This window comes from Pongo abelii, chromosome 12 (assembly GCF_028885655.2).
Source record: "Pongo abelii isolate AG06213 chromosome 12, NHGRI_mPonAbe1-v2.0_pri, whole genome shotgun sequence".
NCBI lineage: Eukaryota > Metazoa > Chordata > Mammalia > Primates > Hominidae > Pongo > Pongo abelii.
Window position 1 is genome coordinate 73527898 of NC_071997.2, and position 26046 is coordinate 73553943.

Here is a 26046-nt window from a genome sequence, read left to right on the forward strand (position 1 = left end):
CCAAATTAAGATGTCATTGATGGCTTTTGGTGATATATTTCATTTTAAGCAAATTTATTCTATAATAGAGAACATCATAATGGGAAGCAGAGTTCCTACTCTTCCCTCCTCTTTGTAGCCTGATATCTTGACAAGTAAATTAAATTTAGCAGTTAAAATGCTTCCATTAGTAATTTTATTAAGTTAATTAAAGAATCTCTCTTTCTGAATTTTAACTACCTTCCTTTTAGAACCATGTTGATTTCTTTTTTCTTTTTTTAATTTCATGTATTTAGGGACTGTGATATATTCTAGGACCAATCAACAACTCTATCAGTATTGTATTCCTGTGGCAGAGATGCTACCAAGCAAATCAAGGAAAGAGCAGAAATAGCCTAAAAGTCTTTGAAAGAGATGGTCTGTTTCCTCTCACAGAAGAACAGGGTTTTAATACCCTTCTTTTTTTTAAAAAAAAAAAAGAGGAAAAAGAGGGTGGAGGAAAAAAAGGAAAAGGAAAATATACTTTTGAGAATATCTATTTTTTTTTTTTTTTGTAAATGGCAGAACTACTAACTAGTGTCGCCATACCTACAGGATAAATTGAAAGTAGTTCAAGTAGGTTCAGTGATAGATGGAAAGAGAAAAAAAAATCCAACCCTTTTTCTTATTCAGTAATACAAGTATGCAAGTAGTACTGAGCAAGATACTGAAGTTGGCAAAGCTCATGTTAAATGAAATCTTGGGCCCTCTCCAGGAAGTGTCGTTTTAAAATAACCTGAATATTTGTAAGAGACTTAGGGTGAAAACGAGTTGTCTCGTGGCCCGTTGCCTGTTTCTTGTGGGAGGTGTTCCTAAACTCAGGAATTATGGAAAGTATTTTTAGAGCTGGAAGGGAGCAGAGAGGAAGTTTTATCTTATCCTTTCATTTTAAAGATGAGGAAACCGAGGGCCAGGGATTAACAACGCTGCCACCACCAATAATAATCCTAGCAGCTGTAACCATGGTGGCTAATATTTGTTGAGCTTAGTACTGTGAAGCGTTGCATACAGCATTTAATAAAAAAAAAAAAACCCACAAGGGAGATTCTTCTAATGTCTCAACTGTATACATACAAGAAACAATGCCTGAAGAAGGTTGAATAACCTGTGCAAAACCTGTGACTCCCTAGTCCCATATCCCTAATTAGTGCACGTCATTACTTTAGATGAGTGACTTGGGGTTCTGCAACTAGTTTGTGATTCCTCCAAGGCTAAAGCTGAGGGCAGCTCCTTCTCAGCTCTGTACTTTATAAAACTAGGCCATATGAAGAGAACTGGAAAACCAGTGGTCAAGCAGAGGCTTGGGCATTGAGAAGACACTATGATTTCTTTTAAAAAGAATCCCATTGCCAGAGTACCCAGTGAGATATTTGCTTTGTGGGTAAAACCTTATCAAAGGCTGCACCCGTGTGTTCAGACCTGAAGTGACATTTCATTGAAAATTGGGGGATTCTATCCTTTACTCATTCATTGAAGAAATAAAGGAAAGCCAAAAATACAGTCCATGGCAATTACTATTAATACCTCCCATCATCTCGCATTTGCTAATACCCTGCTTTTCTGAATAGCTCACTCTGTGAGCTCACATGTTCACTGTTCAAACTCCATCATCTCTCCCCAAATCACTCCCACCATCTCCTAGAATTCTCATGCCACATCCTCACTCACTCACTGGAGTCTCTCCACACTTACACCTCAGGTATTAGCCACCCAACCCCCATTCTGCCTTTTTATTCTGGAGGATTGAATGCCTTTCATTGCTATACTCCAAACTCACTGCTTTCCTCATGAGAGTAGGTCACCATGGCTTTTGTTCCTTCTATTCTTTCCCAATTCTTCAGATTCTGCTTCATACAAGCCCCAGAATGAATCTGGCAACTCATAGGCCCTTCCAGGCAGGACAGAAAAGATGAAGCCAGAAATTATTTAATAGGCCAGAAGAGAGAAACAACTGAGACTGAGATATTAACTGCATGTGTAAATGTATATATACGCACACAGTGTATGTGTGTATGTGTATGTATAAACACACACACACACACACACACACGTACATATTCATTTTTCCCTCTTTTCATACTGAAAAAAGCTAAGATGGCAAGTACCTACTCCAGATGATCTTTTTATATTCTGGGAAGCCCAATCCACTTTCTTTATATTTTTACCTCAAACATCAAGATAAAAAGGATTTAAAGGATTTATTGCCTTTTGCTCCTTATTTGATCCTTTGTAATCAGGAGGTAGGTTTTCAAGATGGTGCACCAGAATTTCTGAAGCATAATAAATTATCAAATGTTCCCATGGATGCTTTTTGTGGAGGATGTTTCCTTTACTAAGCAAGCCCACTCCTCCGAAATAATGTTTTTAGAAAGAATCTGGCATTCTGCAATATTTCTATAATTGATAGCTAGACAGACAGGCCCAGAATAGGCTGGATCATTCAGTTTTTTGTTGTTTTTTTTTTTTTTTTTTTTTGCTGATTATATAAAAGATCCTCTGTCCTCTGACCTTTGCCTGAGAAAGAATGTTACCTTAAGGCCATATGAATATTTTCTATATATCTGGCCATAAAGAAAAGATGTTTTCATACAAAATTTACCTCTTACTTGCTTCATATCCTGCCATTCACATTGCAGCTACTCTTTGGTGAAGATCTTTTTCAATTATTTTGGAGAGCTTGTTGTTTTTTAATGTAGGGTTCAAGTCCTGTAGTGAAATCTGTTTCATATTTGTAATCAGTTTTCAGCTCCTGGAAGAATCCCAAATTGGTAAGTCCCTGTAAGTGAAAAAGAAAAAAAAAAACAGAATGTAGTTATGCAACCTGAGTTTACAGACGATGAGAGAAGATAACTCAGACTGGCAAAAATAAACATTATGTCCTCTTCTTCCATCCCAGACATTCTGGCTCAGACTTCAACCTGGATAGTGATCAATTAAATGTATAGAACCACAAAAGAGCCATCTGGATCCTGAAACTATGTGGCAAAATCTCTATTATTTGTCACGTAAAAGGAAGAATAAGTGATTTTGAAATAAAACACCAAAGAAAGATGTACTGAGTTTGATGCAGGAGTAGATGTAGCTGGCCACAGTTGTGAAAGATTCAATAAACTTCTTCTTACTTGTCCTTCACCCTGGAGGCTTCTGAAGAGGCCTGAATATCTGGCTTAAAGTGAGTGATGCTACTTGAAATGAAAAGCAAGGAGATTGCAAATCACTCTTCTGCACAGGCTTGGAATAAGCTATGGCACGGCTGATGGACAGATTCAGGTATATAAGTGAGTGTGATTTCCAAGCAACAATTTCTAAACCCTACACTGTTGTTGACCTCCATCACGTGATTGGACATGTTTATGAAAGCGCACGTGGTAGAATGAAATGCACTGAGAAGAATACTGAAGTCATTTTTCAATAGCACAGCAATATTACTGCAAAACGAAGCCACATTACTCCAATCAGCAGTGGAGTCCAGCCTCACACACTTCCTCTGCTCAACAGTCTGAGTCCACTCTAGAAAACGACCTTTCCACTTCAGGAAAGCTGCTCTGGGTTTGGCTGGAAGAAAGCTAATGAGGTAGGTAATCCAATGTGTGTGCTCAGGTAAAGTCAAAACCCATGAAAAGACTTGAATAAATGGCACCAGCCTATACTTTTGTCTTTTCCATTTTTTCCTCTTTCTTTTCTTTTTTTTTTTTTTTTTTTAGGCATAGATGTAAGGAAGATGAAGGCACCCAAAAACAATTTTTTTTTCTCTCTGATCTAATTGGACAGAAAGCAAAACCACAGTACCCAGTCAGCAGTCGTTTAAACCAAACATATCTAACTGTACATTTAAAAATATGATCTACAATTTTCTGTTTAATTAAATCACTAAAAGTCTTCCGTAAAGGTTAAAATCTTCTCTTGCACACTGATGGTACATAATCTGCTCAGACTTCCTGCTCAAGATATTTACTTCTGCAAAAATTAAAAGTATAATTTATTCATTTATTTATTTTGAGGCAGAGTCTTTGCTCTATTGCCCAGGCTGGAGTGCAGTGACACAATCTTGGCTCACTGCAACCTCTGCTTCTTGGGTTCAAGCGATTCTCCTGCCTCAGCCTCCCCAGTAGCTGGGATTACAAACATGTGCCACTACCCCCAATTAGTTTTTGTATTTTTAGTAGAAATGGGATTTTGCCATGTTGGCCAGGCTGGTCTTGAACTCCCGACCTCAACTGATCCACACACCTCATCCTCCCAAAGTGCTGGGATTACAGGCGTGAGCCACTGTGCCCAGCCAAAAGCAAAAATTTTTGATGTCTGGGAGGCACCTCTAAAAAGTTTATTGTAAACTAAATCAAACATTTTCATTGAACTTCTTCTCGAACTTTTTAGAGAGAAAATCAAAATCCTACTGATAATGAAAGACTGTTTTTCTTGATCACTAAAGCAACTGCTGTCTCTGATCCAATCCCACCTTCTCTCTAATGCGCATCAGCTGTGTTACTGGGGAATTGGCTTCATTTGCTCCTAAGGTTATATTCTGTGATATATTTCATATATATATATATAGTTCTACTTAGTCTAGTCGAGTCTATCTCCATTTGAACCACTGGTAAAGAACCAGTGTTGATAATAGCCATTAGTTAGAGCAAAGAAATCTACAATCATCGCCATTCCAATTGTTGGCAACTTGGAAGTAAAATTTTTCACGTAGTGATTTATATACATATCTTCTGACTATGAGAAACTCCAAGGCAGATACCATCTTATTCATCTTTAAATCACTACAGCAACTGCCATAATATTTGGTATATTGGTCTTAAATTGTAAAAATAATTGAATGAATGAATAAATAAGGGAATTAATATTTAAATGTGGACACTGATTATTTGTGCTATAGTCATACCACACTGAGAACTGTCTGGAAGAGTTTTCAGAGAGCGACAGAGAAAAATTGGCTGACTATTCTTGGAGAACACGTTGACTGTTTGTTGGATGAAGACAGTTCACCAAGAAAGCAGATTTTGACCCTTCAAGAACTTGAATGTGATGATGAGTTTATGACAGTTCTAAAAGCCAACATACGGTCGGTGGCCAGATTGTGGTTCTGGACTCAGAGGCTTCCATTTGGAAGGCAGACAAGCATTTGAATTATGGGTCTAATGAAAGTGTCAATAGCAATCCTGTTACTGGAGGAGCCGTAAAACCCTGCTTAATGAACTAGGCAGGGACACAAAAACACAATGGTCTAAAATGTACTATATGAGAAAATGATAATTAGTCCAGATTTCATGTACAAGATAAAATGCATAGGGATGATATTACCACTGAGCAATATTATAGCTCTTCAGGGGACTGTTTTGTTAACAGGGTTTGGCTCAGCTTTTTCTATCCTCCTCGTATGAATGGAGATGCACTACACAACCATGAGCTGTGAGTTAGGGAAAGAATGTCAGATGGTAAAATTCCTGTCATAGATGCTGACAAACATCTAAAATTCAAGACAATAAGAGGGTTCTAGCCTCATTAAGGCTTCACTCTTCTTTGGGAGGATTTAGGCCATAGGGGGTGATAAGCCAAATAGTTTCTCACAGAAAAGGAATGGGGGTTAAAGAGAAGGTGATTCTCTAATCTTGCAGTCTACTTTACTAGACCACCAAACATCAAGTGGTGGGCAAGAGTCACTCACTTCCACACTGTACTCAGAAGCTACTGAGGTTGCTCTGAGCACAGAAGAGAGCAGTAACCTTGGAGTCAGGGGGCTGAGGTTCTAATCTTAGCTCTACACTAACTCTGAGTTTGAACTTTCTCATTTCTTAAAGGAGGACAGAGATGAAGGTGGATTAGAATGGCGCTTCAAAAAATTTATAAAGAGTGTAAAAATCACCTGGGTATTTTGTGAAGATACAGATCTTGATTCAGTTGCTCTAGGGCGGGCCTGAAATTCTGCATTCCAAACAAGCTCCTATGTTATGCCAGTGCTGCAGGCTCATAAACCACAATTTGAGGAACAAGTGACTAGCTTGTATCTCCCAATTTGAAAATCGATCAAACTACCAATGCCAATAATAATCCGTTTGCTATCCATTACTACAAGTGGGAAGAGACAAGCAATTACTGTTTTTGGTATCATCAAGGCAAACTTGTTTTAGCTTTGTTTTTGTCTTGTAAATCTAAGTAAGTTGCTTTATCCTAGTTAGAAACTATGAATCCTCTGACCTTTACAAAAACAAATTTGTCAGGAATTTTTGGTGGTAGACTGTTAATACTGTTAGACTAGCTAAATATTGCTTTTGGAACAATGTGTTTTATGACTAAATGGATTGCATGTACAAACTTAAAATGGGGTAAACTATGGTGACTATGAGTTAAAGTGGTGGATCTACATCTATTAATAATACAATAAAGACAAAGCGGCTCAAATGATGTGATGTAAGGCATAGTTACTTGTATACAACAATGTGTTAATGTAAGCATAATAGCTATAGGATGACATGAGTTACGCATGGCTCATACCTTGCACAAACAGTATCCTAGGTGTTCAGCCTGTTGAAAGTAACTTTGAATGCTATAATCCACTGGGTTCTCTCCATAGATATTTTCTTCCCTTGCCTAAGTTTAATTTTTAAGATGGCATATGGGGAACATGGGGAAAGGAAGAATACTGTATGAATCCATGGCACAAAAAATTATTTCACAGATCTGCAGACAGGGATTTTAGAAGTTAATAGAAATTTTCTTCATTGTGTCAAGTACAGTATTTGACACATAATAGGAGCTCAATTAATGTCTATTAAGAAAAATGATCTGAAAGCAATAAACAATTGACTAAGCTTCAAGAATGAAATTAAATGAAAGTTCACAAAATCTTCAATAGTTTAAGGGGCCATAAGTTTGGGGGACAAAAACTGGGGACGTGTGTCCTTGGTTTTAAAAAAGGAGAGGTCTTTCTCTCCCTCCACTCCTTAAAAAGAAAGCTTTGCCTAGAAAAGAATCAGTAAATTAATCTCGGAACAAGAATTTAATGAGCCCATATAATATGTTTTATGCTTCATATAACCTACCTCTTTTACCCTCTTCAACAACCCTATAAAGTAATTATTATTATTATCATCCCCAGGTGCCTCAGATGCCACAACTAGTAAATGGCAGTACTTTCATTCTAGTTTATCTGACTTAGAAGTCAGCCCTCTGCAGATAGCTTCTAATACAGTCAGGGCAGGGAGGAGAAGGGACAAAATATTTTTAAAAGAAGGGAAAGGGAATATATTTTTTAAAGTGTTAAATTATTGAGACTATGAATTGTAAGGAAATTAAGAGAGGAAACTCACTGTGGACTTCAGTCAAAGTTGGTTTCACGAAGAAAAGCTGGAAGTGGACCCAATGTACATTCATTCATAACATACCTGTCTGGCGCACATGCGAAGAAATTTTGACACACAGTAAGGTGAGAAGATAAAATGTTCTGAAGAAAGAAAATGATAGTGTTTGATTTTGAGAATAAAAGGGTCACAAGGACTCTCCAATGTGGACCAGGAAAAAGCAACATACGAAAACTATTTTTCATTTTCAGTATGTATTAGGCACCTAAAATACATACCGCCAATGGGGTGGGGAAAGGGGAGCATATGTTGCTAAAATAGTCTAAAGGCAAGTCCTGAATAAGCAAAAACCTAGCCAAACAAAAGCCTATTTGTAAATTACTCCATTTAATTTTTCAGGTCATGATTGCCTCTCTCTGCAAAGTGGTTAATGACATTCTCAATTAAGAGTTTGCTATAAAAATGAATGAATGAAGTATTTCAAAACTGCTATGAGATACTAAAGATGAGTCACTTTTAAAAAGTGGTTTTGTTTCCTGTGTTCGGGATAATGCATTTGAGAATGTAGTTTCCAGGCTCACCCATCACCCTATTGTGAAATCAAATTGAATGACTTTCTGCTCTTAGAATGATCACTCATTCAAATGCATTCAATAAATAAAGCCCAAACACAATGAAGCACTTTTCCTAGAGCATCCCGAAGAGCTAGGGCTGGGTCTCTCTCACTGTATGAGGCTGAGATCAAAGTAAATAAAGCATTCGCCCACACTGACTGCATAATACATAGTGACTTATTGTTTTCTAAGCTTTTACAGGTACATTATCTCATTTGATCCTCACAATGACCTCATAATAAACATGCTGTTGGTTTATTATCCCCATTTAACAGACGTGGAATGGTGAACTCAGAGTAATCAGTGATTTTCCCAAAGTCACACAGCAATCTAAGAGGTACTTTAAATCTTCCCCACCTCTTCCCCCTCCAGAAGAGGAAACATTTCTTAAGTACAAAACAATATAATTAGTACCATTACCAAAAATGGAATAGTAGAAATATTTAATTCATTCAGATGTGCCTCTGGTGATTTTGTAAATACTGAGGTATTCATTTTCTACCTTCTGCAAATCTGTGAATTCTACCCTGGACAAAAGGTCATCCAAACATGATCCTTGTTCAGAGTTATGGAAATGTATGCAGCCTAAAAGAAAATGGGCCAAATGCAGAGTAAAAATATCCATGTAACTCCCAGTGCCATTTACTCTTGCTGCCTCAAATCCTTTTTGAAATTAGGCAGGTTATAAATCATAAAAAAATATATAAAAATGTAAACTCTTGTCCTAAATTCAATTATCATATATCAGAGAAGGTCATGAGTGCAGTAGGTTGGAGAGCTAGTAAAATGAGACTAAAATAGGTATGGTAGGCAAGCTGGAGAGAGAGAGAGAGAGAAAGAGAGAAAGTTTTAAAAAGGAAAAAAAAATCTTTTCAATTTACATCTACAGAGCAGACTAAAAATTATCTGAAAAATAACAGAAAATACAATTTCCCCCAAATCAACATCCTTTCAGCCTCTAGTTCTAATCAGCCAGAAGTTGACATGGAGAATAATTAGGAGACAGGAGATCAACTTCTCTTAAGTCAATCTGAGCTTAGAACTGTACATAGAAACAATTCTAAGTGTACCTAAGAATAGAAAAAAAAAAAAGGAAAAAAAAATACTAAAAGCCTTATCTTCATGGAGGGAAGGGGTAAACAGAAGGGGTTAACCCAAAATGAAGGGGTAGCTTCATTTTCTAACAGTGCCTTGCAAATACCATTTCTAAACCAATTTGGGCCAGCCATCTCTTGTCCTCATTCAAACACTCCTTTGCTTCTATCTTCATCGTTACTGTGGGATCATCTGTGCAGAGCAGACCTCTCTGGAAGTTGCAGATCTACCACACAGGCTGGGCTCCCACATCCAGATGTTAAAAAAGCTTGTTGGTTCTCAAGACCCTTTTCCTCAAAATGTCTGATTCCTTTTTCTTCTAAATTTTGTGGTATATTTATTCACCTATGGGTAATTGTGAATAGCTTCAGAGTTTCTGAAAACCAGAGTTTCTTTATTTGAGTCTCCTATTTTATGAGTCGTGGAATTGGGGGAGCCATAATTATATAAGTTGATATTTGAAAAACTGCATTCTTTTAAATGCTCCTAATAACTAATCCATATAATCAAATCATCCATAGCTCTAGTCTTTTTTCTTCTCCACTAAAAATAGGACACAAAAGTCATGATTCCAGGATTTATTCTTCAAAAGGTAAGGTGACTCTGAGCCAAGGTTAATTACCTGCTATTTTTAGGGATCAGGAAATATATTTCTAGCAATATTTCTCCATATATTCAGATTAAATTTTAAGCAAAAATAACATATTTGTTCATGACCCATGCTATACAACTACTTTGCATAAAAAGCCCTGTTGAGGTCTTTAAGCCATTTTAAGTGTTATGACCAGTGGCTTCAGGCATAAGATTTTGTTTAGATAGCACAAGACCTTTCTTGTTGATTGAAACCTGGCTTGATGCCTCTATACATCTAAATAATTAGAAAAAAATACATTTAAATGAGAAGCAGATGCTGTTTCCAGATTTCTATTTTCACTGTACAGAATAAATAGAAGCTTTCATCTCTGCGTTTACTCTTTGGATGTGGTGCATACCACATGAATCATTATTTAAAGCACAGGGTGTTCCTTTCACAAAGGTAAAGGAAATAGGGGACCTCTGGGGTACTCATTCCTCCGAAACATTTTTGCTCCAAGAAAACGAAACAGGATTATTTATTCTCCTTTACTCTTTCATACGCTTCCATATCTGGTACTAAGCCAGTAGATCCAAATAGAATGGGGGAAGGCTGTGCTGAATGCAAAGATGGCAGGCCCTGCTGAAGATCAGTAGCTTGTAATTGGCAACAGACGACAAACATACTGCAAATGTTCAATGTTCATCTTATCAGATGCAAAACCAATTAAGAAGAAACTATACCCAGGCAAGGGAAAATAGAGGACAGGACATCACAGGGTACCTTTGAAAACACAGGGTAGTTTTCTCGAGCTTCTTTATCTGCCACTATGTCAACACTCTAACAGGTAGAGTACATTTTTAGTTTCCCTTGTAAGTTAGGGAGTTACACACTAGGTTTCTGGGCCAATTTTAAGTGCTTTTGAGATGTTTGGACAAAGGAACTATGTAAACAAAGGGCAAAGGTCTGCATAACTTGGAAGCAAAGTACGTGTACATGAAATCCAGAGATTCCAGAGCCTGATCTTCTGAGCTGTTAGCTACAGTGAGACAAGCCAAAGTAGCTACCAAGTCCAATGGGAATTAATAAGCAATGATGCTATAATTAATTTACTGAAATTACTCGTTTACTTTTTCTCTCTCGCCACACTCCCCCAGAGCTCTACTATTTCTTTTCTAAGAATGTTTCTATTGCTCACCATTTTCCTGCAGGTCTAGCACAGTATCTGCTACAGATAAGTTATCAATCAATCAGTATTTGTGGACTGACACTATGAATGAATGGATATAATCTGAGTGTTTATTCACTGCCCTGAAATAAATATCACATTTTATGACTTGTATAAATACAGAACGTAAAAATTTAAATAGTAGTCGCCATTTAAGAAGAACGTGTTATGTCTCAGGCATTGTGCTAAGAGTTTTACTTGCATTGTATTAATTTTGACACCCAAAATGATATTAGGAAGTAAGTATTTATCCTCTCTGCTTTATAGATGAAGAATCAGAGTCTCAGGTAGGTGAATGGACGTTGCTAAGGATCAGCCCATAAATGGCAAAACTCCCTAGTCCGTCTTACTCCATAACCCTGACATATCCTTTAACCATGGCGTCATGCTGCCCAGGGGGCGGACTTCAAAGGTTTTAAAAGCTTGCTCTAACACAATGTGCTACAAACTTAGATTCAATGCAGAAACAAAGAGTAAAAATTTCTACCAATTAATTAGCACTTGGAATATCAGAATTGGGTTTTCTGTGCACATGCAGTGAATAAACTGCTCTTAGAATCGAACCAATGATCCAAATGAACGATGCGTTCTTTCAACAGAGAAAGGTTTGAAGGGTTCAGTCATATGAATTGTGTTGCTGTGAAAATAAACCAAGGTGAAGAAATTCACCCAGAACTTTTGATCTGAACAGACATTGAAGCAATTCTATCCTGTATGTGTACATATGGATCCCAAAGAAAATAATACAATGTTAGAAATAGGAATATACATATTACCACTCAGTGGCTGCTGCTACTGAGACTGCCATTATAAGCGGTGATAATTTGTCATCATTATAGTTTAGATACATTGAAAGCTGACTGTACACCAAGCTTTATAAGTCTTTTTCAGGTAGTTTCTCATTTAATCTTCAAACAACTCCATGAGGTAAGCATAATCGAAACCCCCATTTTTCACAGGAAGAATTTGAAGCTAAAGAAGGTAAGTAACCAGTCTACGGCCAAACAGCCAGTGATGGTGGAACCAGACACAAAACCAGGTCTGTCTGGGCCCAAGCTGTGTTCTCACCACCACTATGTAATGTTGCATTGATTTCTACACGATTATGATTCCTATGACCCTAACTGTGACCCTCTAATTTTAGTTTCATCAAATGCTTTACATGTATTATACTTCAGTTCTATTGCCAACATGAGCTGGAGGAAAGTAAGCAAGCAATACAAGGGACTTCATTTTGCTGATGGAGAGATGACCAAGTGTTAATATTCAATCGTATGCCCCCCCATAAATCCATGAGGTTTTTTCCCTCAAATTAAAAATAGCAAGTTTTTATTTTGTTGTTTTTCAGTATATTACAAGGATGAGGAACTTGCTATGAAAATATGTCAGTGTTTGTTAATGCCAGGCTCCTCCTATACCAGCAAAGAACATAGTCCACACTCACCATTCAATAACTGGTATTGAACATGTCTACAGAGAAATTATGGTATATTTGCTGGAGTTTTCCTTCTAAACAGACTGTAAATAAAATGGAATGTTTTTTTCTGGCAGCATTTTGAACCCTCAGCTACTGGGTCTGTATTAAACCTGAAAATACAAGGGATTTCCATTCATGGGAAAGGAGATGAAGGATAAAGCTAAGTGACCTTTTGAGAACACTTTAAAATTATATTCTGTTTATTGAGTTCATGTCTTGGTCTAAGGTTCAGAATGATATTCATTTTGTATGAATATTTTTTTCTCAAATCATTGTGAAGAAAATTATAAGTGTATGAAAATATTGTATAAAATGAAAATATTCATTTCAATGTTTAGGGACCACACATGCTTTTAGGAACTAAGAGATACAATTCTCCCTTTGGATAGCTGTAAGAATTAGGGGAAGTCATTTAAATTCTCCAAGCCTCAGTTTCCTTATCATAAAATGTAGGGCTGGATCTAGCTTGTCTCAAAATTACTATGCAATTACAAATCTATGATTCTTTGAACCTCCCTTAGATTGAGCAGTTACATGTGCATTTACACAGCAAATGATCACATAACTGCAGAGAGCATCTCAGTAAATTCCTAAGAAATCATTTGACAATGTAACCAAATAATAAAGTTATAATAGTCTAACACATATAAGAAGGTAACAAAATTTTTCAACTTGATGCAGGAATGATGATTATCTCAGTCTTTCTAGGCTTTTCTCATTATCCTGAAACATAGGTATCAAGGAAATAGGAAGTAGAAATTCTTCGTATTTATTCTTGATGCTGATAACATCTGTATTTGACATTCTAGAATAACAACATCTCCAGTAGCAACTAAGATATGCATGTTTCAGAACTGAGGAACTTTTAAAATCCCCTTTTAAGCAATGCAGCCACAGAAGACTCTTAATAATTGATTATAATTGATTTTAACCTTGTCCTAACCTGGGCAAAATGGCAAAGCCAACCATCTTTGTCCAGATGGGGTATGAGAAAAGAGCCCCCAGTCCACATCTCTAAAAGCTCCAGACACGAGCAGAAGATAAAATATTTAGTCTGCCAAAACCTTGACCTCCCAATTCCAGCCAGTTTTGAACTTGAATTGATTTCTGACAAGGCATCTGGGAGATGATTACAACAAAATGCACTAAAGCTGGGCAGCCTTTATTTTAACATCCCAGCAGCTTAACCTGTTAATAACAGCAATTGTTTTAGATACAATACCAATTTCTGTAACTGACGCAAGAAATGGAAAACAGCAGCACAGTCTCCAAGGCAGTGCAATAAAAAAAAGAAAAAGAAAAAAAAGCACAGCTGGTCACAGAGGAGGTGCTGGCAGTGTTTTCCAAAGAAACTTCAGTTTTCAGGGACCCAACTCTACAGTCTCAAAAAAAAAAAAAATTAGCAGGAGAAGGTTGCATGTTGAGAGAAACGCTGTGAGCAAAGGGATCTGGAATCATATCTGTGTTCTGCTGATGAAAGCTGAACTATCTTGGGCAAGTCACTTCACATCTCTATGCCTAATTTGTTTTGTTTGAAACAGTGCTGCCCAATAAAAACACAACGTGAGCTGCAAATGTGAATCCATATGTAATTTTAAATTTTCTAGTAGACACATTAAAAAAATTGAAAGCAAAATTAATTTTAATATCTTATTTAATCTAACATATCCAAAATGTTATCATTTTGACATGTAATTAATACAAAATTATTTAATATTTTATATTTATTTTTCATATCAAGACTTCAAAGTCTGGTGTATATTTTATTCTTATGGCACATTTCAATTCAGATTAGTCATATTGCAAGTGCTCAGTATCTACATGTGATTAGTGGCTACCCTATTGGATAATACGCATTTGAAAAAAGAACTAGAGATGATTGGGCTAATCATCTCTAGTGTCTTCTCAAACTATAACATGTCATGATGATTCTAAATGCTGCTTCTGCTGCTTTTCATTTGAAAAAACCAGCTAAAGGTCAAAAGCACAGATATAGCCTGTTGATCAGTGAGACCCAGATGTCAGAGTGATAGCATCTGGGGCCTAAGTTTGAAGTTAGCAGGGAGTGAAGTCTGTGCTGATGCATGGACATGGTTTTAACCTTATCCCTGGTCAGCTGTGCTACACCAGTTTGTCACAAGTAATGTAGAGTAGGTGGACAGAGTGGGTGGCTGAATAAAATTTCATGACATAGCCCAGCATGTTCTATCACAGAAAATGATAAATATCCTCAGTGTTTTTTTGAGCACTATTTATGTGCCATTCATGTTGCATATAAAGATCATTTAATCATCTCAACTACCTTTTGAGGTGAGAATTATTAACCTTATTTAACAGATAGGGACTGAGCCTCAAAGACACTAATTAGCCTGCCCAGTGTCAGAGTCCTAGAAAGTATTTTGTGTGGTTTTGAACTCAGCCTTTTTAGACCTTAAGGCCAGTCTCTTGATCATCGTGATGTGCTGCTTTTACAAATAAGCAGCATTTGGTCTTCTATCTGACTCCTACAAAGGTTTCCCAAATTGAAGACATAATAAAGCAGAGGCTATAGAAAGGCTAAAGGTGGTGCTTTCACTTTTTAATGACTGATAAAGTCAGAAACAGTACAGCAGATGATAACATTCTAATAAACATATACCCCTCTTCTCTCCTAGTCATTAATACCCACAAGAAAGAAGAAAAAAGGAAGTGGAAGGAAGGAATGAAAGAGACAAAAAGAGGAAGGAAGGAAGGAAGGAAGGAAATGCTGAATATGCTTATGCTCAGAGACCCATCGTCAAATACAGACTCCTGCCATCTCCTTGTCACCAGAGTGTCAGTTAACATGAGAAAGTTTAAATACCTACATTTTATTTATTTTCAATAATTTTGCATAACATTAATTTTTTGATAGTTTTTGATAGTTATTTCTACATTGAGGAAATGGTTGAGCATCAGAAATAGGACTGGATAGAAAGATTTTTTTCCTGCTACAATATGTGTTATTATTTTTCTTTTCTGGTGTCTGAAGGTATAGAGATAGTTCACATTGGTAATTTGAAGAGTAAATTGTTTCTTTTGAAAACCTTATTCTAGTGCATTGTTAACTTGATTTAAAACTAATCTTCCTATAGAGGACTTTGGAAAGGGCCTAGTGGACAATCTGAAAGCAGTTCTCTGCAGGTGGGCCATGACATGCTCATTATCTGTGAACCAATCCAAAATCACAAAGTCTAATCACTCTTGTTCATTGTGTCTTCACTTCATGGGCCACTAATATCTTGGCTGCAAGGAGACTTTTCTCCAACTTGATCAAGCATATGCTAATAGTTTCCCCAGGATGATAACAGCTTATACTTATTGCATGATTTCTCTGTGCCAAGCACCAAACCTGTTTGGGTGATTTATGTGGATTATTGAATCCTCATTAGATAGGTGCTCTTATCATCCTCTTTTTACAGATGAAGAAACTGAGGCACATAATGCTTATAAACAGTAATAATCAATACATTTTGTTCCTATTTTTTTTCTTCTCCTGGTCTTCCAGTACATTTCTGTCTCCTTAGCAACCTCCATCCAGTCATAACTACAACCTCATCTAGGCTTTAGTGTCTCCATTATTCTCGATCCTAATCACAAAGTTATCCGTTGGCAGTACAGAATGGGTTTATGTATTCCATCAGTTATTTATTACTGCATAACAAACAACCCTGGACATTTTTGAATTATATTTAAGACAATTTGATGTGCATTTTATCACAATTTTAATTTTTTAAAAAATTTGAAGTCATAAGTCAATAAAAAGAAGTTTACTTACTTATCGTTTTGTGGATCAACTATTTGGCTTGAGCTTAGCTATAGAATTCTGCTAGTTTACCAGGGGTCATTCATGCGGCTATAGTTATCTGGTGGCTCAACAAGGACTGGGAAATCTAAGGTGGCCTCATTCACATGTCTAGCACTTGGTGCTATCTGTCAGCTGGGCCACCTGTTTCCAGCAGACCGTACTTCTTTACATGGCAACGTTGCTCCAAGTCCCAATCTGCAAATATTTTTAAAGCCTCTGCTTGCATCACATTTACTGGTCTTCTGGGCCAACACAAGTCTCATGTTTAAGCCCAGGATCAAAGTTAGAGGAAACTATACAAGGGTATGGATTGATAACAATCTAACATAAAAAGCACCTAACATATTCTTTCTTCTCTTTCAATATGGTCTAAACAACTCAAGCCTAAGAAGACTGAATAAGAGAAGGAAATCCAAATTTCCCAATAAGCCAAGAATATATCAAATTCTAAATTTGGCCTTCAGTTTGAGCCTCAGATGTAAATGAATACCAAGTCCCATATTTCCACTGAAATATATTTCTTTTCATAGCATGTTTTGAAAAGATGGCCAGCAGCTTTGTATTTAAATGAAAAACAATATTTCATTTGAGGGCACAACAATATTAAATATTTTTTACAAGACTCTACTGGATGATGACAATGGCTAATGCTGTATTTTTGCCATGGGAACTTTTGTTTTACTGAACCACTAAAATTACCATCAGATGTGCTCATCTTCTGTTGAAGTAATGAACAATGGTATGTCTGAGAGAGAAATTCAAAGTGCATCATTTATCTTATCCTATTTTCAATTAGGCTGAATAAAGTATAAAGTTGGTTCCAAAGTATATCACAGAAACATGGTGAGTAAATTTATTATACCACTAGAGTGCTAATCTTAGCAGATGGTAGAAAAAATATTTTTAGCATGAAATATGCTAAAGCAATAAATCTGAACAAGGTAGAACTTATCAACTAATATCTCCCCAGTGTGAGGTAAAACTCTTGCATGACAACTCAGCATTCTTATGAAGTCTGGGTGGATGTGGTTAGATATGGCCCTCAGTGAGAGAGAGAGAAAAGAAACAGCAAAAAGGAGGATCAATTAGGAAAACAACCACACACGCCAGGACACTGCACTGATTTTTTTTTTTTTTAAGAGTGAAATGACTATGTTGTGTTTTAAATTTCCTTGGATTTTATTTTTTTAAATCATGCCTACCCCAGAGTTCTGTCAGTCTTCCATTTGGGAGTTTTCCAAATTGGAAAATTTACAAAAAGTCTCTGTTAGGTCAGCTTTAGAGTAGATGTGAGCACACGCAGTCACACATTGGTACTAATCACCATTAGCCAAGGCATGCATCTAATAAGAGAGCCCAAGGAAGGGGCTCTGGATAACTGGGCTCAGGCTCAAAGCATCTGAATGAGAGCTTCCAGACAAGGGATGCATTTGGTTCATAGTTCATCAGAATCCAGTTGCTAAGTCCAAACAGATAGAATAGGTCGCTCACTCAGAATAGACAGCATGTGACACTCAAAAGTTCTATTTTCAAAGGAAGATGTGCAAAATGGAAGAGTGAGAGGTAATAGATAATAATGTAAAAGCTATGATGTGGTTGAAAAATCTGTCTGTGAGGTAGTTGAGCTAGATAATTTTTCAAGGTAACCATAAACTATGTTTTATAGCCATCTTATACCTAATTAATGTTTATGTCTCAAAGAAGTGATGTGTTAGAATAGATCAGATTGGTGGTGGGTCTGGGGTCAGAAAACAAGAAATTCATGCTTAAATCTGCCAGTAGAAAACTGGGCTCAGGCTCAAGGCACCTGAATGAATCTTCCATGTAGCTGAGCTTATTATGTAATTTTTCTGGGCTTTAAATTAATTATCTACAAAATAAGGATTTGGTCTACGGTGTCACTATGTAAAGAATGAGTGTGGAGTGGAAGGAATGAATCAGAATCATTAGAACAAGTTGCACTTGAGGTGAGCAACAAACAAGAGTTAGTAACTCAGGGTTCCAGGAATTCCTCTTAATCCTGGCGATATATCAAATAATTTGAATTGTGCTTCATTCATACGCTTGAATTGAAAACAAACTAAAACCTGTAAGATGCCCAAATGTTGAATAAATTTCATCCGAGTAAATTATAAGAAACCATCTTAAGTTTATCATACTTCCCAAAGTTTGGTAATAGAGGTAGATGTTGGAAATTAATTAGAGGTTGGGGAGTTCAGGAGAGAAACTTCTCTGGTTGGTGAGGTGGGGATGAGGGTGAAGAAGCGTAGAAGGAAGTGGGTAGGGAGCTATATAGGAAGCCACTCCTCACTTTTTCCCCTAGTGCTGTCCGCTTCCAGACTCTCTCACCTGAATCTCTGCTGCCTCAGGGTTAGGACATTCAAACACAGAAACAAAGCTTTTGTAGAAGTGTGGAGTTAGAGCCTGGAATTTGAGTGTCGCTGTCCATGGTCCTGATCATACTGTTGCTGTTTCTCCTGACCAAGGGACACCACAGATTACTTTTGTCCAGTTTAGCCAAAATGAAACAAAAACAATTGTAAACTAGTCATGGAACAGACTGGATCACAAGCTGTAGATAAAGACTTAGAGGAAGAGACACAGGCACCAAGAAATTACAAGGGAGAAACAAACAAAATTTGTTGATACAATTTTCAAATAATCTCAGGTGCCACAAATAAAACCACAAATTACCATGGCCAAAACAGGGAACTACTGAAGGAGAGTATAACATTTGTGTCAAAAGCTATAGAATCATAGCAAGTCCTGACATAAACAAACATATTTAAGTGAGGTACTCAGAATGCCAACCTGGTAAAATAAAACTCATTAATTGAACTATGCCAAACAGCACACAGTTTTCTTTCGCTCAGTATTTTCTACTTGAGGACATCTAGAAATTTTACAGTTTCATAGAACACACATAATGGTAACTTATTTTGCACTTCATGTAGCCAATTCCATTATGTTTGGCAGTTTTACCATGTTTTCCAAACTACCCCTTGAAGAAATAACAGGTGGAACTGCCCTACATCCCCTCTGCTGTGTTTGTATGTCTCTATCAGGGAAATGGACAGCAAAAGAGAAGGCTAGTAATGCTACAATATATATTCTCCCATTTTTCCATAGCAATGGAATCTTCAATCAGGACTCCACAGAATTAAAATTATATTTCACAGCATCCTAGCAGTGTAGGGTGGCCACCCTTCTCTCTCTCTCTCTCTCTCTCAAAGAAAAAAAATATTTCCTGTGTTCTCTTCTTTATCACCCTTATTGTATCTTCTAGCCTGCATCATCAATGACACAGGATAGTATGAGGCTGAGGATTCTAGTCTGGGAGTAGTGGAGTGGTGAGTATGAAAGATCATGAGGGAGCAGAGCAGCCATAACAACCCTGGACTTCATTCACGCTGAATTTCATGTCAAAAGAATGTAAGCATGTATTTTTCTTTCTAGGCCACTGCCATTTTTTTCTGTTACTAGCAGCTGAACCTAATCCTAATTAATACACTATTCATCAACATTTGATGAATGCGTAGGAAATACTGGCTCATGTATACCAAAAAAAGAAAGGAATCTATAGAAAAATAACAAACCGACAAGCAAAAGACTTCCATGAGGTCCTGTTATTTTTTCATGAAGCAGAAATCCCCAAATATCTCCAAGCATTGGAACTAAAATTGCATTTTGCCAAAATAAATAAATTAAATAGCCTTTTAAAAGTAATTTATTTACAACACGGAATTTCCTAAGAAACAATTTTCTTCCTCCACACACTCTCTCCACTCTAACTGGCTCAGGAGAAATGCTATGAGCTTCACAATAAACCTTTTAAGTGGATGATAATGAGAAGCTTGAAGCCACTGTCCCATAAAAATGAGTTAGCCACCCTAGATTTTTAGGTCTCCAAAAAGAGATTGTGGGTTCTCCTTTCCTGGTGATACAGGTGGGCACAATAAGCTGATTTTTTTGCACAAAACTTGGTATTTTCATGCAGTATTAAGAGTGGCCAGAATCACATTAACTCTGCCCCTTATGGAAATTGCTGTGACCCTTATTTCCTGCAACTGGACCAACTGTCAATTGTCTTTGAATGTGAAAGATGGTGGTGATCTCTTTGTATGCAGGCAGAATGTGTTTCAAAATGGACAACCAGTTGTGAACACTTTGCAGAAAGAGCCAGAATCCCCCTCCAGAAGCTCCTCCCTTCCCTCTTCTTATTGCCTAGAAAATGCCAGGAAAGTTTAGAATTAATGGTGACCAATTTAAAAAGAAAAGGAAATCAAAGAAACATTCCCTGAGAAGCAGCCTTATTTCTTTCATTTTACATAAAAGCACAGGCAGGTCCTGTCAGCTCTGGTTTTTGTAGAGAGGATGGGAAGGAGAAAAGTCCATGCACAGGACAGAAAACATGTTTCCAGGCACAAGCAATTTTTTTATTATTTTGAATCTGTTATGAATATAATACAAACCAGGACCATACACTTTTCTCAAGTTCTGTTAATGTTATTAATTTTAAAATCTGGGATTTTTAGGGTTAAAATCAAATATAAAAGAAATACATGGCAGTATTTTATGTACCAATAACAAAAGTACATAATTCTCCCCTATAAGGCTATAAATACTTTAATTCCAATCTACCTGGATACACAAATATTACTAGTAGCCATAAAGACTGCAGTTGCTGGAACAGGCATCCATGAGAAGATCAACATGCTTAGTGAGTCCACTTCAGAACACTAGCTTAATGAGACAAAAGTATTTAGCCTCAGTCCCCACAGGGACCCCTTAGTTAATCCATAGCTATTGCTCTCCACCAACTGCTTAATTTCAGCCAAAATCTGATATTGGTTACAAGAGGGACTGAGAAAGAATGTGTGGGCAACTCAGGGCAAAGGCAATCCCATTGTCAGAAAGACAAGACACAACATATACCCTGTTAATTGGAGTTACTAATACCATCTTTCCTTGTATGAGAAACAAAGACAATTGTTATTAGCCATATGACTTTGCTATTTGAGCAGTTTGGTCTGAGTCAACTCCAAAACAAGAGAGGTGGCAGAACAAGATGGCAGAAAACAAGGCTCCACCAAAGATTCCTCCCACAATGACACCAATTTAACAACTATCTACATGAAAAAAACACCTTCATAAGAACTACAATCTGGTGAGTACTCACAGTACTTGGTTTTAACTTCATACCACTGAAAGAAGCACTGAACTGATTAGGAAAGGCAGCCTCATATTGCCAATGCCACCCCTCCCCCATCCTCTGGCAGTGGCTGCATATCACAGAGAAATCTCTGTGCTAGGCAGAGGGAGAGCACAACAATTGTGAGAACTTGCACTCAACTTAGTGCTGCCATGTAACAGCAGAAAGCAAAACCAGGCTAAAAGCTGACACCCATCCATGCAGGGAATATTTAAACAAGCTCTAGTCAAAAGGGAATTGCTCATCCCAGCAGCTGGAACTTGAGTTCCAGCAAGCCTTGCCACCATGGGCTAAAGTGCTCTGGGTCTCTAAATAAACTTAAAAGGCAGTCTAGGCCACAAGGACTGTAACTCCTAGGTTAGTACTAGTGTTGAACAGGGCTCAGAGCCAGTGGACTTGCAGGATATGTGTTCTATTGAGACACCAGCTGGGGTGGTTAAGGGAGTGCTTCTGCCATCTTTTCCCCAACCCCAGGTTGCACAGCTTGTGGCTCCAAAAGAGTTCCCTCCTTCTATTTGAGGAGAGGAGAAGGAAGAGTAAAAAGGACTTTCTTTTGCATCTTGGATACCAGGTCAGCCACAGTATGATAGGGCATCAGTCAGAGTAGTGAGGCCATAGCTCCTGGATGACATTTCTAGACACTCTGGGGCAGAGGAAACATGCTACCTTGAGGACAAAGACCCAGTCCTGGCAGAACACATCACCTGCTGACTAAAGAACTCTTGGGCCCTGGATAACCAGCAGTAATACCTAGGTAGTATGTCATGGGCCATGGGTGAGACTCTGAGACTTGCTGGCTTCAGGTGAGACTCAGCACATTCCAAGCTGTGGTAACTATAGAAAGAGACTCCTTCTCCTCAAGAAAATAACAGGGCAAAGTAAAGAAGACTTTGTCTTGCACCTGAGGTATTAGCTTGGCCACACAGGGGTAGAACACCAAGTGGGCTATTGGGTTCCCCAATTCCAGGCCTTTGCTCTTGGATGGCATTTCTGCATCTACCCTGGGTCGGAGGAGAGCCTACTGCCCTAAAGGATGAGTCTCAGGTCAGGCAGCATTCACCACAAGCTGACTAAAGAGCCTTTGGAACTTAAGGAAACAACAGCAATAGCCTGACAGTACTCCCCATGGACTTATTGGGATCACAGCCATTCAATGAGACTCCTCTGCCTGTGGAAGTGGGAGGGAAGAATGGAAAGAACAGAGTCTTATGGTTTGAATGCACGCTCAGCCACAGTACAATGGAATACCAGGTAGACTTCTAAGGTTTTTTACTACAGTCTCTGGATCCCAGATGGCACCTCTGGACCTGCCTGGAGCCTGGAGGAACTCATTGCCCTGAAGGGAAGGACAAAACACTGTCTCACTTTGCCACCTGCTGACCAGCTCAGAGCCTTGAGTGAACATAGGTGGTAGCCAAATAGTGGTTACAGTGGGCCTTGAGCAAGACCCTGTGTCATGTCACCTTTGGGTCTGACCCAGCACGGTCCCAGTGGTGGTGGCCACAGGGGTGCTTGTGTCACACCTTCCCCAGCTCTAGCTGCAGGCAGCTCAGAAAAGAGAGAGACAGTCGGGGGTGGGGGGGCTGTTTGTTTGGGAGAAAGTAAGGTGAGAGAACAGGGGTCTGGTCATCGAGATAATTCTTCCAGATCTTATCCAAGACTATTAAAGCAGTACCTCTATGAGTATGCAAAAACTACGGAGTTACTGGGCTTACGGTGCCCTCTAATGCAGATACAGCTTAGATCACAACACTCGCATCCTTTTGAATACCTGGAAAGTCTTCCCAAGAAGGATGGGTACAAACAAGCCCAAAATGCCAAGACTACAAGGAATAACTCTTCAATTTCCAGACAAAGTCAAACATCCACAAGCATCAAGATCATCCAGGAAAACATAATCTCATCAAATGAACTAAACAAGATACCACAGACCAACCCTGGAGAAAAAGAGATATGTGACCTTTCAGACAGAGAATTCAAAAGAGCTGTGTTGAAGAAATTCAAAGAAATTTAAGATAACACAGAAAGAATTCAGAATTCTATCAGACAAATTTAACAAAGACATTAAAATAAAATGAATCAAGCAGAAAATTTGGAGTTGAAAAATGCAACTGACAAACAAGAGAGTATATCAGAGTCTTTTAATAGAATAATTGATCAAACAGCAGAATTAGTGGCTTGAAGCCATTTGAAAATACACAGTCAGAGGAAACAAAAGAAAAAAGAATAAAAAACAATGAAGCATACCTACAGGATCTAGAAAATAGCCTCAAAAAGGCAAATCTAAGAATTATTGGCCTAAAAGAGGAAAGAGATAGGGGTAGAAAAGGATAATAACAAGTAACTTCCCAAACCTAGAGAAAGATATCAATATCCAGGTACAAGAAAGTTATAGAATAGCAAGCAAATTTAACCCAAACAGATTTTGCCTACCTCAAGGCATTTAATAAAGAAACTCCCAAAGGACACTGTGTACTATGGTGTGTAAACTATCCTAAATAGAGAGACTAAATGATGAACAAATCAAAAATAAAAACTACAACTTTTCAAGACATAGATAGTTCAATCCAATACGAATAGAAACAAAAAAAGTTAAAAAGTGGGAAAATGAAGTTAAGGTGTAGAGTTTGTATTAGTTTTCTTTTTCCTTGTTTGTTTATGCAAACATTTTTATTATTAGCTTGAAATAATGGGTCATAAGATATTATTTTCAAGCCTTATAGTAAATAACCTCAAATTGAAAAGCATACAATGAATATATACACAAAAAGTAAGAAATTAAAATGTACCACCAGAGAAAATTACCTTCACTAAAAGGAAAATGAGGAGAGAAAGAAGAGAAGACCACAGAACAACCAGAAAGCAAATAACAAAATGGCAGAAATAAGTTCTACTTACTAATAATAATGTTGAATATAAATGGAAAAACTCTCTAATCAAAAGACATAGAGTGGCTGTATGAATAAAAAAAAAAAGAAAGATCCAATGATCTGTTGCCTACAAGACACACAATTCATATAAAGATGCACACAGACCAAAAATAAAAGGATGGAAAGATATTCCGTCCTTTTTTCATTAATAAAAATGAAAGGATATTCCATCCTTTTTTTCATTAATAAAAATGAAGAAAGAGCAGGAGGAGATATGCTTATATCAGACAAAGTAAATTTCAAGACAAAAACCATAAGAAGAAACAAAGAAGGCCACTATATAATGACAAAGAGGTCAATTCAGCAAGAGAATATAACAATTGTAAATATATATGCACCCAATGCCGGAGCACCCAGATATGTAAAGCAAACTTTATTAAAGCTAAAGTGAGAGATAGGCACCAATACAATAATAGCTGGAGACTCCAACACTACACTTTCTGCTTTGGATAGATACTCTAGACAGAAAAACAAAGAAACATTGCACTTAATCTACACTATAGACCAAATGAACCTAATAGATATTTATAGGACATTTCACCCAATGGCTTCAGAATACACATTCTTTTCCTCAGCACATGGATTATTCTCAAAGGCAGACCATATGCTAGGTCACAAAATAAGCCTTAAAATATTTTTAAAAACCCTGAAAATATATCAACCATCTTTTCTTCCACAATGGAATAAAACTAGAAACAAATAACAAGAGGAATATTGAAAACTATAGAAACACATGAAAATTAAACAATACATTCCTGAATGACAAGTGGGTCAATGAAGAAATTAAGAAGGCAACTGAAAAGTTAATTGCAACAAATGAAAATGGAAACACAACATTCTAAAACCTACGAGACACAGTGGAAGCAGTACTAAGAGGGAAGTTTATAGTTACAAGTGCCTACATCAACAAAGAGAAAAAACTTCAAATAAATAACCTAATGATGCATCTTAAAGAACTAGAAAAGTGAGAGAAAACCAAACCCAAAATTAGTATAAGAAAAGAAATAATAAAAATAAGAGCAGAAATAAATTAAATTGAAATTAAAAAATAAAACACAAAAGATCAAGGAAAGAAAAAGTTGTTTTTTGAAAAGACCAACAAAATTCACAAACCTCTAGCTATACTAAGAAAAAAGAGAGAAGACCCAAATAAATAAAATCAGTGATGAAAAGGGAGACATTACAACTGACACTGGCAGAAATTCAAATGATCATTAGTGGCTACTATGAGCAACTATATGCCAATAAATTGGAAAATCTAGGAGAAATTGATAAATCCCTAGACACATCCAACCTACATATTGAAACATGAAGGAACCTAAAACCTGAACAGACCTTAATAACTAACGAGATCAAGTAAAAAGTATCTCAGCAAAGGAAAGCCCAAGACCTGAGGGCTTCACTGCTGAATTCTACCAAACATTTAAAGAACACCAATCATACTCAAACTATTCTGAAAAACAGAGGAGGAGAAAATACCTCCAAACTCATTTTATGAGGCCAGTATTATCCTGATACCAAAACCAGACAAAGACACATTAAAAAAAATAAATAAAACTGGCTGGGTGCGATGGCTCATGCCTGTAATTCCAGCACCTTGGGAAGCCGAGAGGGCAGAACACAAGGTCAGAAAATAGAGACCATCCTGGCTAACATGGTGAAACCCCATCTCTACTAAAAATACAAAAAAATTAGCCGGGCATGGTGGCAGGTGCCTGTAGTCCCAGCTACTCGGAAGGCTGAGGCAGGAGAATGGTGCGAACCT

The 26046-nt window shown here is 37.3% G+C and overlaps 1 long non-coding RNA gene across 3 annotated transcripts in view; it reads right to left on the reverse strand.

Annotated features, from left to right (window-relative positions):
* The window catches only part of LOC134759704 (uncharacterized), a 515755-nt gene that overhangs the window by 79243 nt on the left and 410466 nt on the right, over positions 1-26046 (reverse strand). For all 3 annotated transcript variants that reach the window (XR_010136287.1, XR_010136286.1, XR_010136285.1), the window contains exon 3: positions 2618-2794. This is a non-coding gene — a long non-coding RNA (uncharacterized LOC134759704). The remainder of the gene's footprint in view (positions 1-2617; positions 2795-26046) is intronic.